A 14,777-nucleotide genomic window follows, 5' to 3' on the forward strand; every position below is an offset into this window, starting at 1 on the left:
AGATAATGCAAATAATTTATATGTTTTATTCAGAGTCGTAATTGACCTATTTTTGAGATAGCTCCATTTGGCACTATTTTTTTCTCTGTAAAGTTTGAATAAAAAGGTGCTATCTTCAGATGGGACCTTTTGGCAGGATAACATGCTAAGTAATGTAAACTATTTTGTACATAGCACCTTGTTCAGAGAAGGGATAAAACAATTCATATATATTTTTTGTCCCAAAATACAATAAAACACTAAAAATGCTATTTGTGTTTAAATTTATTGAATGACATTGTATGTTGTCTTTATCTTAATCCGAGGTTTCATCTTGTTCATCAACATCAGGTTCGGGTAATCTGTCTTTCTTCCCTTTTTTTGCTTGGTAAACTCATATAAAATTGGACACAGTCGGCCGGTATTATGCCACTCTGACAGAGAGATAGAAGAAGGCTTCTTTGCTTCTGTAATGGGTAGCCTTTCTTGATACTTATTGACAAACTGCAAGATGTTTTACCAATTTTTGCCGACCCTTTGTAACAACTTTGCATGTGATGTCATTGAACTCTTCATTTAAGCTATACTTGTAATATATGACATTTTGGTGTTTCTTTTCGGAACTGCAGCTGTTTTATTTCTCTCCATCTGAACTTCTCTTTTTTTTATTTTGTTCCATATTTTTATAATTTTCCTTTTGCAAACTCTTGAAATTCAAAATGTCCGAATATTTTAAAGGTATAACAACATAAGGATTATTTCTGCGTGCCATATGAATAACGGTATCACATTGACTAGAAATATATATATTTTGTTTTCCGTTTAGCATGTTCAATCGCAGCGTGCATTGAATCACACTCCATGTGAGTGGGGCCAGTTTCCAAATATTTCTGGTCAATTATATTTATGTGTTTGGTGACTTAAACGGAATATAGTAAAGATACTGCTACGAATTTGTTTCTGTTTTGTTCCATACAGTTGTCAGAATAAAATGATATGTGACGAACATATGGTGGAAGGGATGTGGTGTACTTTTGAAGACATGAAGCCACTTCACAGGAACCGCGTTCTCCTATTTCAGAGCCATTTTCACTGTCGGTCTTCTGTAAAAGGGGCCTTCTCAGGGAATAAGTTTACAATATCTATTGGGTTTACCCCCAAGGGTGACTGGGGAATAGAAGTATGGTCACCATTGGTCTTCCTCCGACCGGCAGTAAAACCCGTGCCAAAGTGGGGCGTCCGTTTGGCTGTGCGGGATGTACAAATTTGCAGCCACTTCCGGTCAGAATGGGGACTTTAAATCCGATGCCTCGTGTAAAGAGAGTGACAACTCTTTGAGGGGTCCGTAGGTGACCTGTTGCAAGGCTAAATTTCCGTCCCTATCCAATATACCCTCATTTCCCGTGGCAGTCTAAATTTCTCCGACCACAATCTCAGACGCCTCTACTACAGAACCTACCTATCGTATTTATTGTTAATTTGTTCTCGTCCTGAATATGCCTGAAATATTTGCCACTGGACGTTAAGCAACCAACAATCAATCAATCTATTGGTTTAAAGCATCATCCTCAAAAGTAATAAAGTTTTTGCAATTATACTAGTACCCCTCATAACTTCTCCCTCTGACGACTTTATATTAAATATGCCTTTATCCCATAATATTCTTTCATCACTTGATACTGTATCCGCCCTCTTTTATGAATTCATACAAACAGTTTAAATAAAATAAGGAGACTTTAACACGAAATAAATTTGAACAAGATTACCATATATCATTGAATATTCTAAATATGCTCTGTCCACGTTGAGAACCTTGCGATATAACCTCGTTTTCCCGTGGCAGTTCCCCGACATTCATCCCGGAGGTCTTTATTACATAGAACTTCCTATTGTATGTATAATTAATTTGTTCTCATCATAAACGTACTAAAACATCGTCAATCTCTAATCAAAGTTGGTTTAGCTAGCTATAAAACCAGGTTCAATCCACCATTTTCTACATTAGAAAATGCCTGTACCAAGTCAGGAATATAAAGTTGGTATCCATTCGTTTGAGCTTTTGATTTTGCCTCGGAGTTCAGTATTTTTGTGATTTTACTTTTTTCCTAAAGCTTCAGCATGCTGGGTCATTTATCCAGTTGCTTCTAGCTATGCCTCAGTAGGTGTAAATTTTAAAAACCAATCTGGTTTCTTGGACAATTGTGGCTGTGACTTTATCAGTCAAACTTCTGTCTTTTAAATGTAATGTTTTATTCAAGCATAGTTGATTGTTCCTACTTGAAAAGCCCCCAAGGGTGACTTGGGAATAGAAATATCGTCACTTGGTCTTCTTCCGACCGGCAGTAAAACGCTTACCAAAGTGGGGTGCCCATTTGGCTGTGCGGGATGTACAAGTTTGCAGCCACGTCCGGTATGAATGAGGACGTTAAGTTCGATGCCTCGTCTAAAGAGAGTGCAACGCTCTTTGCACGTTGAGAACCCTTGCAATATCTCTTTGAGGGGTCCGTAGGTGGCCTGTTTCAAGGCAAAATGTCTTAATTCGTTCAAACAGAAGTCTTCGACAATTAATACTGCTTGGATTTGTTCCATATTCTTTGACAAACTCCATCACAACGTTGACAATTATTGATTGTTGATGTTTGTTTGTGCACTTAAACATTGACGTCATAGATTAAATGAAGATCAAATCAGGAGACAAATTTCCTTGGTTCAATTGGGAATTTTTTCCAATTTTTAAATGGAAAGAGAATGCGAATGAGAAGGTCCTCATTGCACTCATAGGCTCGAGCCTAGAAGTGAAAGATGTTTTAAAAACAATTCAATAGAATAAAAATAGATTTAAACAAATTTGTGATGAAAAATTATCACTTAAATTTCTGTTTAAATTTGTCATTATTAAATGTATTGAATTGTTGTATTCCTGTATATTTACCTTTTCTCTTTTTCTGTTTTCCTTTTTTGTACTCGTTATTTAAATAGAGACACGTGTGTCTAAGGAACAGTAATTATTTATTGTTTACATAGAAAAAATCGATGCATCTTACATTTTCGGTAAAAAAAAAAACTATAATTATACCGACATTAAAAATAGTTTGTATATAAAACAATTTTGTGTTAAATAATAAAATTGATATAGATAATGTTGACACTAGTTGAATTCATTGTGTAAACAGTTTAGTAGTGTGCAAAATTGTAAATTATAGATTAACAGCTCAATGAACAATTAAACTGTGTAAAATTATAAATCTGGTCACTGGTATAATACGTGCTTTCATTGTCGAAAAGAAGCAAATGTCAAACGAAAAATTGAAGCGTGGTTACGATTGTGTTACGTGATTGCTGCCTGCACGTAAAAGAGTTTTTTGCTTATTCTGTGAATATTTAAGATAAATTTCAGTCTGCAATAATGATGGCTTGGTTAAACGACCTTGACTGGCTATAAAGACCTCGCACGGTCGGCCCTAGCTTACACCCAATGGGGGCCTTTAAATAATGTGTCTTTACCTTAAGTTTGTGGAATTTAATACAATTATACAGACCAAAAGTTAGCATACATATTATAAAACAAGAATAGAAATTAAACATTTCCGCATTGCTGCTGTAATCTTATTTTATTAACTATATTTTAGGGGTAACTTGAAAAAAATGTGATTGACTGATTTAAATAAAATATTTCATCTAGGTGCTCTCGTTGAAGTCCGCGTGGGTACAGAATCAAATAAATTTCATTGGTCAGAAAGTTTGAAAACTTTCAATCCAGGTGTTCTCATTGAAGTCCGCGTTCAAGTTTCAATTGGATACACAATATTGAATTTTTTTTCACACCGAGTTTCTCTACAAATCGATGTCAACGTTAATATATAGAATTTAGACAAACAACACTTTTATGATGCTTCCCACATAACGAAACTGCCTTTTTCGCAAATCATAATTACTTTCCAGTACTAATGAACAATATTACTACTAGAATATATTTGAATTAAATACAAGAATACAAAAGCCTGTTGTATTCGTCACAAATATATGGTCGATTTTCAGTGTACTATACTTATATGACAATAAAGACTAATTTACTTACGCTAAATAACATTAATATTAGTCAAAGTCTAAACCAGTATCATAAAAAAGGAATAGGTAGCCTGAAATAATTGACTTTGAGTACTCAATCCTTGTCATGGCCAGTCGTTCTGTGCTATGATACACATGATACATGCAGTACAATACAGTGAATACTAGTAACAGTAATATTTGATAACTAAATAAGCAATCACACAACATGTCATACATGCATCTTTTTTTCAACGAAAATACGTAACTTAAGTAGCATTATATACAACCCTCATCAGTATCAAATATATATATATATATACATATATATTTACACACAAAATTACACACATATATACACACCCTTACACACACACACGCCCTGACACACACATACACTCACACATAAACAGGCACGCACCGATATATATATATATATATATATTTATATAGCTATCTTGGCATAGGAAAGTCACCGGCTAGGGGGTATTTTGATCAGTTATGTAGCCCTCGACATAATGTCACCTTTTGGACTGGCTACCTTAACTTTGAGATGATCTACAGAGAGAACTGTTCAGATTCTGAGCTTGAAAAATGTACCATTCGAAAGAGCAACATTTAAGAATTTCAAAACACCAAAAATTACTTTATAATGTTTTAGAATAAAAAAGTTATTAAACTTTTAATGGACCCACCCTCAATTTCGTATATATCCGAATTGGTACAAACGATAGTAAGGTGACCACCAATTTTAAACATGATTATTTATCAGAAAACCTACATATATCTTAATTTCTACAGTATATAATTGTATCTTAATGTATTCTTTAATTTCTGGACAACAAAAACCATTCCGGACCTAAGGCGTTTAAGAAATTAAAAGGATATATATCGAGCATGTGTATGTTCGCACTAAGAATTCAGAGAGCTTAAAAACATATATAAACATACGGGCATTTACATATGAGTGATAATGGCGGATACCTGAAGCGGTGACCTATTTCACATATTCTGCCTTGGAAAGTGATTTTTATCAACTGTGAATTCTTAATTTTATGGTAAGTTTATTTTATTTCATTGTAGAATTCCAGCAATACCAATAAAGTCTCAAATAATTATTGCATAACCAAAACAACAATGTCATTGACCCTCGTGTATTTTGATATCTTATCCCACTCTTGGTTTGTACGTTCCCTTATTTATTGCATCTCAATTCGACGTGTTTATTATTAAATAACTGAAGACAATCATTGAACGTGGCAAATTTAGTTTCGGCATTAAAATATGCTGCGTTTTATTAAAAAGGGGGAGGGATGAACATTGCGATAATAACCGAGTGTCAGTAAGAGTATAATACCGTTGAAAGGGGGCAAACAATGCAACGTCTATATACATAGCTACAAGACAAGTCTATGCATTAACCAAAAATGTAGCTCAAAAATGTGGACAGAACCCGGGACCCCTGCCCCCATCCCCAAATGTATGCACCTTTGGACGTGAAACAGTGTAAATTGGGATTGGGATGTGATCTTATTTCTACAGTTCTATGAAAATAGACCAGACTAAAATGAACAATAATAGTAAAAATTGTTAATCACAACTGATCTCAATAAAAACATGGCATTAACTAAGTAACAATTCTTGCAGTGATTTTTATCATATCAAACGTCTTGGATAACATTTGTCTTTGTTATTTTCTTGGACGTACATATTGTCAATGATTGTTTATTGGTCACAGGAGTCCGTTTCACAAAAAAAACTTATGACTAAGATTGATTGTAAGTCATGAACAATTCAGAATACTTACTATCAATCTTAGTCGCATGTTATTTTTTTTGTGAAACCGACTCCAGGTATATTTTGCATTGACAATGTTCTTCATTTATTTCAAAGATGAGCAACCAATTTCAAATGTTTTTCCTGGGGACAGTATATCTATATATGTTCCTGGTTAGACTGCACATTTTAATACTGGACTGCATGTTTTCTATCAAAAGATTAAGTACTTTGAGCTTGCTTTCAGTGACTGTGCCAATGTTGGTTGTCTTTGTACTTGGTGTGTGCACTTCAATCCTTTAGTGGTAGGGTTTAACAGCTGAGACATCCATAACCCAATTTGATATCGTACATGTAGGTACATGTAACTACAAAATAATAGTAATTATTATACCTCAGATATCATATTCTATATACATGTATATATATATATATAAAATAAGTACGCAATATTTTCACTATTTTTTAAATTGCAAGCATTGAACTATTTGACCGGTCAATAGTTTCCAACTATTGGACCTCAGTGAAACTATTCGACCACAAGCATCATTATTATTCGCAGAATTTCAAATGCAGCCACGGGATTGGATGTTGAATGTTGAGAATATCGCAGGAGTTACAATGTCGCCTTTTACCTATTGTATCTAGGGTTCATGTTAGTGCGGGTCGTAGCTATAGATTTCAAAATATTATATATGATTAAACGTTAAAAACAGTGGTTGTGTTTCTGCTTTTTATATTGCTATAGTTGATTTAGCCCCGACATTTATCGTCTGTTGTGTCTTTCCTAATAAAAATACATTTACTAACTGGTAATTGTGGGATAGTAAGTTTATTGTCCCCTCAGATACAACTATTGGCCTCGGCTATGCCTCAGGGCAATTGTTGCACCTCAGGGGACAATTAACTTACTATTCCACTCATTCCCTATTCAATAAGTAAAAAATGTGGTGTATATGTCAATGAGACAGTAACATGGGTTACTGAACCACACAAATAACCAAGCGACATTAAGATAACAACTTAGAGTCTTTAATAATAGCCAAGAGTATATACATGTATAATCTGTTAAAACCTATATCGCACCAAGTCTATATAAATTGTAAATCATTCTAACAATAAGAGTCTAAGAGTAAGACCTGCCATCAACAAAACACCATTAAGATATCAACTAACACAGCTATTGATGAGGTTCCTGATTTTGGACATGAACATGACCAAAATATGTGGTGGGGTTAGACAGATTTTGGATATCTCAACCTATAGACTTGATCAGTTGCTTAATAAAAACTAAAAACCAATGTTGCTTTCAGTGACTGTGGGTTGTCTTTGTACTTTATGTACAAATGTACTTGGTGGGTGCACTTCAATGCTTTTGTGGTAGGGTTGAACAGCTGAGACATCTAACACCCAACCCTTTTCATATATTTTAAATGTTAAAAAACAAACATATATATCATGTATTTGTTACATCAAGTAGACCTATAACTATCATGATTAGTCTTTTTCATAAAGAGATTTAATATATTTTACAAAGATCTAATGCAGTTTAGTCATGACATGGTCATGTTAGTGACATCTTCACATTGATTTATTAAAATATTCATAAATAAATATTAAAATAATGTTAAAATTGGAATTGACCTCTGATAGATTTCCATGTTAATTGATACTGTAAATTCAGAAATTATTGCGTGCATTTATTATTACGATTTTGTCATTTTGGACTCAAATGCGATTTTAATTTTTGCAATATTGAGACAAATCCTGTTTAATTAATAAAAAAATTTCAAAATGCGAGTTTAAATTATTGTGATTATAACGCTGTTGCATTTTTCGCAATAATAAAAACATTGCAATAATTTCTGAATTTACAGTATGAAATTATGTTACAAATATAAAAAAGAAGTTGTGGTATGATTGCCAATGAGACCACTCTCCACAAGAGACCAAATGACACAGAAATTAACAACTATAGGTCACCGTACAGCCTTCAAAAATGAGCAAATCCCATACTGCACAGTTAGCTATAAAAGACCCAGAAATGACAATGTAAAACAGTTCAAACGAGAAAACTAACGGCCTAATTTATGTACAGAAAATGAACGAAAAACAAATATGTAACACATAAACAAACGACAACCACTGAATTACAGGCTCCTGACTTGGGACAGGCACATACATACAGAATGTGGCGGGTTTAAACATGTTAGCGGGATCCCAACCCTCCCCTAACCTGGGACAGTGGTGTAACAGTACATGTACAACATAAGAACGAACTATAAAAATCAGTTGAAAGAGGCTTAACTCATCAGATGGATAAAAATACAAATACAAGTGGACGTGGCCGGGTACTTGTACATCCAAACAACAAAAAGACGCTAAGAACAGATCTGAGAGTATTCGCAGTTACTGACAGCTAGTTCAAAGCCACTATAATCAACTAATAAAAAATAATCATGCAGCTAAGACTAAATTATCAATCCGTACACATCCAACATCCAATGGATTTAGTGTAAAGACGTCATAAACAGTCAAGAGAAAAACATGACCTTGTGCAATGCCAAGATACAGGTAATGGTATCTACAGATTGTTGATCCATGAATGTGTATATGTATATAACAATAATATTTAGTTTGCTTTTAATTTACTGATAACAAAATCAATATTAGTACCAATAAAAACAATATTTAATGATCTAATTACAGTGTTGAATTGGTAACCTTTTAGAAAGAGTTTATTTAACTGATCAATAAGTTTACCAGGATTGTTTCTAAATTTCCGGGCTCGGTAAACAATAGTGCCGTAAAATGAGAATGTGCAATCCTGTTTGAAATAAGTTTTCTACAGGTACAACCAAACTTCAAAACCAAATCTTTATATCTGTGGAAGAATTTAGTAAAGGTTTTAAGTAATTTGTGGTAACGAAATCCCTGGCTTAATAATTTACCAGCAATACATAGATTACGTTCTTTAAAATCAAAAACGTCACAAAAGACACGGGCATAGCGAACGAGTTGTGAAATATATTCACCGTAAGATGGTGCCAAAGGAACATCACCATCCAAAAAGGGAAAATTAACAATAGGGAACGAAAAATTGTCCCTTTTGTTGTAAATTTTAGTGTGGAGTTTCCCGTGTAAAACCGAAATATTTATAAGGAATATGTTATTTTTATTTTTTAGTTCCTTTACATTTTGTATATGTTAATATAGCTCTTCAAATGTTTTGGTTCTTAGTTATACATCCTTGGCTTTCAAATATTCGGCTTTGAGTGTTTCCGAGGAAGGTAAATCCAAGAAAGCTCTTTAGATGTTTAGATGTATGAAATTTATAACATGTTGTTTTTTCTATCTTTTCATCAGTGATGCTCAAATAAACTGCTTCGCTGAGCGCAGCTGGATACGCCCGCAGAGGTCCAGCCCTGAACAGTTGGCATGGGGCAAAAATGGACACAATATTCAAGCTTGATACAGGGCTTTGTTTTGATTGTATTAAATATTTGACATATTATAGGTTTCTGAATAAATGTAGTCAGAGAACATGAAATTGGTTATATGAATTGAATTTATATTCAATTAAAGATTTCTTGCTGTTGTGCATTACACTGTGCTGTTGCGCAATACTTAGTAAATCTGTTGTTAGACTATAAACAATTAAAGTTCAATTAATTCTCAATGTCATATTAGAAATTTATGAAAATGTAAAGGGAGCTTACATCAATAGATATACATGTAAACAATTCACCAAAGTTTCATGAGAATTGCTGACAGCATTTTTGAGTTATTGTCTGAAAACTGGAAAATCCCCCCTTTTTTAATGAATAAAACCCCATAACTCAGATATGTAAAATGTAAAATTTATAAAATTCTAAACAGAGCTTACATCAATAGATATAAACAATTCACCAAAGTTTCATGAGAACTGCTGAAAGCATTTTTGATTTTTTGTCCGAAAAACTAGAAAATCCCCCTTTTATTATGAATAAAACCATGTAACTCGGAAACGTAAAATCTGAAATATATAAAAATCGAAAGGGAGCTCATGTCAATAGATATAAACAATTCAACACAATTTCTTGCAAGTTGGTGAAAGCATTCTTGAGTTATTGTCCGAAAACTGGAAAATCCCCCTTTTTTTAATGAATAAAACCCCATAACTTGGAAACATAAAATCTAAAATTTATATAAAAAGAAATGGAGCTCACGTCAATAGATATAAACAATTCACCAAAGTTTTATGCAAATTGGTTAAAGTGTTTTTGAGTTAATTTCCAACATGTTGACGACGGACGGACAGACGGACAACAGTATACCATAATACGTCCCGTCCCGTAAACGGGCGTATAAAAAGATAAATCAGGTTGTCCCAGCAACCATCTGGGAATTCTAGAAAATTCTGTGACAAAAATATAATTTCATCCATACAGCATGAACTATAGTAACATAGCTCATTCCTACCACTTAGTACATACATGTAGTACATGTAATTATATAAGTGTGTCTTTGTTTAACCCTACAACATTTGAATATATCTCCATAATAAGGGATCTTGTCATGGGTTGCCTTGTGTTCATCCTGAATGCTTTTGTTTTACTTTTTAGGCTTTGGACAATTTAGAATTGTAGAGCTTGACATATTCACTTGCATGATCACCTTTCTATTGTTGAAGACTTTATATTGCCTTAGAGAGAATTTTGTTTGTTTGTTGGATTTGTACATATATTTATAAACCACATCTTCTTTTATTCACAGGTACATGTATGATTTAACTTTACTAACTTATATGTCATGTATGTATCTCAAAATTTAATTAGGTACCGTTAGATTTTTTTTTTTTTAAATCTTCCTTTAACTTTTCAATCAAAACTAGGAAATTAGCTAGACCTATAATATAAGACTTCGAAGGTTTATATCATTTTAGATTCAACACTTTTTATCCAATATTTTTTTTTTACTATCAATGTTGAACCTCAAAAAAAATATACAATAAAAATCGTTGAACATGTTGAATGTAAATGATACAGAGGCGGATTTAGAGGGTTTTTCAGGGGGCCCGGGCCCCCCTTTTGTTGGAAAAATTTGGTTGATTATATAGGGAATCACTGAAGCATGACTGGAGCGGGCCCCCTCTTATGAAAATTTCTGGACCCGCCACTGTGATATGAACCTTCAAAGTCTTATATTATAGGACTAGGAAATTAGCATGTTAAACAGTTTAAAAAACTTCAACAATTTTTGTTAATCCCTTTGTTAATTTTCCTTTTTTGGAGGCAGTGATTTCCTTTGGCCTTTTATCAGGGTGTTTATGTATTTTACAACAATTTTGCTATGCCAGTGCCTGTAATAGATATATCTGTGTATCACTGGTAAATTATTAAGTCAGGGATTTCAGTACCACATATTTCTTAAAACCTACCTCAATTCTTTCAGAGACTTGGTTAAAAAGTTTGACTGCACATGTAGAAAACTTACAAATTCTGAGTTTTATGGTGATGTTGTTTATATAATCTACATGTATTGAATTTTTATACCATCCATTTGAACTTGTCAATTCTTGGTGGATGCTTATTAATGTATAAAAGGTTATCTATTAAGCTATGTCATGTCTTTTGGTGTTGGCCTTGATTTTATTTTTTTTTTAAATGAGAGCATAAACTAAATATGATTTTCTATACTGTTATGAACACTTACAGTCCTTTACATGCAAATGATTTAGAGGTTTGGTAGCATGTTTTCTGGATGTGCTTATGCTGTCCTAAGTCAGGAGCTTATGGGTCAGCGGAAGGCTAAGTGGGTGTCTATGGTATTTGATTTTCATGTTTAGTTTTGTACATTTATAAATCAGATGTTGAATTTCTCATACTGATTCAAAATTGATAGTAAAAAAAAATATCTGATAAAAAACGTTGAATGCAAATTTTATGAATCTTCGAAGTCTTATATTTATATAGGACTTAGAAATTAGCATGTTAAACAGTTTAAAAAACTTAAACAATTTTTGTTCCCCTTTGTTAATTTTCCTTTTTTGGAGGCAGTGAAATTTCCTTTTGCCTTTTATCAGGGTCACAACAGTTTATGTATTTTACAACAATTTTGCTATGCCAGTGCCTGTAATAGATATATCTGTGTATCACTTGTAAATTATTTAGTCAGGGATTTCGGTACCACATATTTCTTAAAACCTTACTCAATTCTTTCAGAGACTTGGTTAAAAAGTTTGACTGTACATGAACAAAACTTACAAATTCTGAGTTTTATGGTGATGTTGTTTATATAATCTACATGTATTGAATTTTTATACCATCCATTTGAACTTGTCAATTCTTGGTGGATGCTTATTAATGTATAAAAGGTTATCTATTAAGCTATGTCATGTCTTTTGGTGTTGGCCTTGATTTTATTTTTTTTTTAAATGAGAGCATAAACTAAATATGATTTTCTATACTGTTATGAACACTTACAGTCCTTTACATGCAAATGATTTAGAGGTTTGGTAGCATGTTTTCTGGATGTGCTTATGCTGTCCTAAGTCAGGAGCTTATGGGTCAGCGGAAGGCTAAGTGGGTGTCTATGGTATTTGATTTTCATGTTTAGTTTTGTACATTTATAAATCAGATGTTGAATTTCTCATACTGATTCAAAATTGATAGTAAAAAAAAATATCTGATAAAAAACGTTGAATGCAAATTTTATGAATCTTCGAAGTCTTATATTTATATAGGACTTAGAAATTAGCATGTTAAACAGTTTAAAAAACTTAAACAATTTTTGTTCCCCTTTGTTAATTTTCCTTTTTTGGAGGCAGTGAAATTTCCTTTTGCCTTTTATCAGGGTCACAACGGTTTATGTATTTTACAACAATTTTGCTATGCCAGTGCCTGTAATAGATATATCTGTGTATCACTTGTAAATTATTTAGTCAGGGATTTCGGTACCACATATTTCTTAAAACCTTACTCAATTCTTTCAGAGACTTGGTTAAAAAGTTTGACTGTACATGAACAAAACTTACAAATTCTGAGTTTTATGGTGATGTTGTTTATATAATCTACATGTATTGAATTTTAATACAATCCATTTGAACTTGTCAATCCTTGGTGGATGCTTATTAATGTATAAAAGGTTATCTATTAATTTAAGCTATGTCGTGGGATCTTTTGGTGTTGGCCTTGATTTTGTTTTTTTTTTAAATGAGAGCATAAACTAAATAGGATTTTCTATACTGTTATGAACACTTACAGTCCTATACATGCAAATGGTTAAGATGTTTGGTAGCATGTTTTCTGGATGTGCTTATGCTGTCCTAAGTCAGGAGCTTATGGTTCAGCAGAAGGCTAAGTGGGTGCCTATATGGTATTTGTTTTTCATTTTTAGTACATTTATAAATCAGATGTTGAATTTCTCATTTATATTATAAATAACATAAACAACCAAAATGATGAAGATAATTGTAAACTTTATACATAAAAGAATATAAACACCTTTAAATATTGGATATAAATTAAAAAAAAACTATGTTTCAAACCTCTGTCGAAACTTTACCTTAGATTAATTTGCTATTTCTTTTAGGTCCCTTTTGGTCTTATGCTCTTTGTATGATCAGGTACTAATAATACATCCTTGCAACGTATTGGCTGTCAAAGGGTTTGTTTGCACTGGGTATTCCTGTTGACAGGTCAATCCAGGAAAGTGCCTCAGTCACACAAGATTTGTAAAGTATTTAGTTCTTTTCAGAGTAGTTCAGCTACTGGCAAACTGTTAATCCATTTAATATAAGGACTTGTCCTCTGTATACAGGAAACATTTGCCATTGGATTTTAAGCAAACAGTAGTCAGTCCATTGATTCTAAAAAAATCCCCCTACTTTTCCTTCTTACTATCTTAAGCTAGTCTCCTGAAACAAAACAAAAAGACCTCTCAAGCATTATCAGATTGTATAAGAGTTATATGCCATTGATTATATAGGGAGAGTTTTAACTCTAAATATTTCAGTAATAAAAATGTGTGTATCCAGTTTTTTCTCTTTTCCACTAGTCCCTTTTGGTGCTACATGTACTATTTTACATAAAACTTTGCACTGTAACATGTTAGGTGAAACATGCAATATCATATATATTTTCATCTTCCTTGGTTCCCTTCCAAACATTTTAAACAGGTTCTAGTGTGTTGATTTGCTTGTAAATTGAGTTATGGTAAATAAAGTACATGTATAAAATTGTACCATAGATTTTCTATGACATCTCAAATAATTCATGTAATTTGGAATTAGTGTAAATGTAGACTTGAACTTTTCTGATCAAAAGAAGTGCTCCTTTGAATGAGGAATACAGATTAGCAGAAAACAAAATTTTAATCTGACTTTGAATTTATTTGTATTGCTTTGTATTTAAAAACATTAAATAAATGTTTTACTTCAATAGACATATTTACCTTTTGTTTACAGTTTTCATCACACAAAGGTCACGTGAGGTGGTGTTTAGACACAACAAATTTGCATACCATTACCACTGCGCCTGTGCGGAAATGGACATTTATGTGCCAAAAAAAACAACAGTAACGTTGATCTCAGACAACATTGTCTCCATATTTTATTATTTACTAGAATAATTGGACAGTTGAAAACCCGACTTGTCGCATCAATTAATACAATCATGATTTAGCTAAATAGTAAGTAAGAGTATCTGTCACTACACTATTTAGAAAAGTCGATCAACTTGATTCAAAGTAAATCCATTTCAGACATAATACAAATGTATTTTGTGTGAAATTGAAAATCTGGCCTTTTACTTGACCATGATTGGTCCAAACCCATTACTTTATCCTTTACCGACCTTACTCTATCCCATCTACTTCTGCTTCTTCCATATAGTGACCCCTTTCTTTTATAACAACTGAACAAGACAGATTTATATTATACAGACTATTACTATTACTGTTTAAAAAAGGAAAAAGGAATATTTCAAATGTTTGAT

The 14,777-nt window shown here is 32.7% G+C and overlaps 1 long non-coding RNA gene across 1 annotated transcript; it reads right to left on the minus strand.

Annotated features, from left to right (window-relative positions):
* Positions 1 to 4,489: 4,489 nt before the first annotated feature.
* Positions 4,490 to 14,275, minus strand: LOC127710412 (uncharacterized). Its single transcript, XR_007986174.1, has 3 exons — positions 14,236 to 14,275; positions 13,348 to 13,699; positions 4,490 to 6,170 (listed from the first exon to the last, which is right to left on the minus strand). It is a non-coding gene; the product is annotated as an uncharacterized LOC127710412 (long non-coding RNA).
* Positions 14,276 to 14,777: the final 502 nt, after the last annotated feature.

Source organism: Mytilus californianus, unplaced genomic scaffold, assembly GCF_021869535.1.
Source record: "Mytilus californianus isolate M0D057914Y unplaced genomic scaffold, xbMytCali1.0.p SCAF_77, whole genome shotgun sequence".
In the NCBI taxonomy this organism is placed as follows: Eukaryota; Metazoa; Mollusca; class Bivalvia; order Mytilida; family Mytilidae; genus Mytilus; species Mytilus californianus.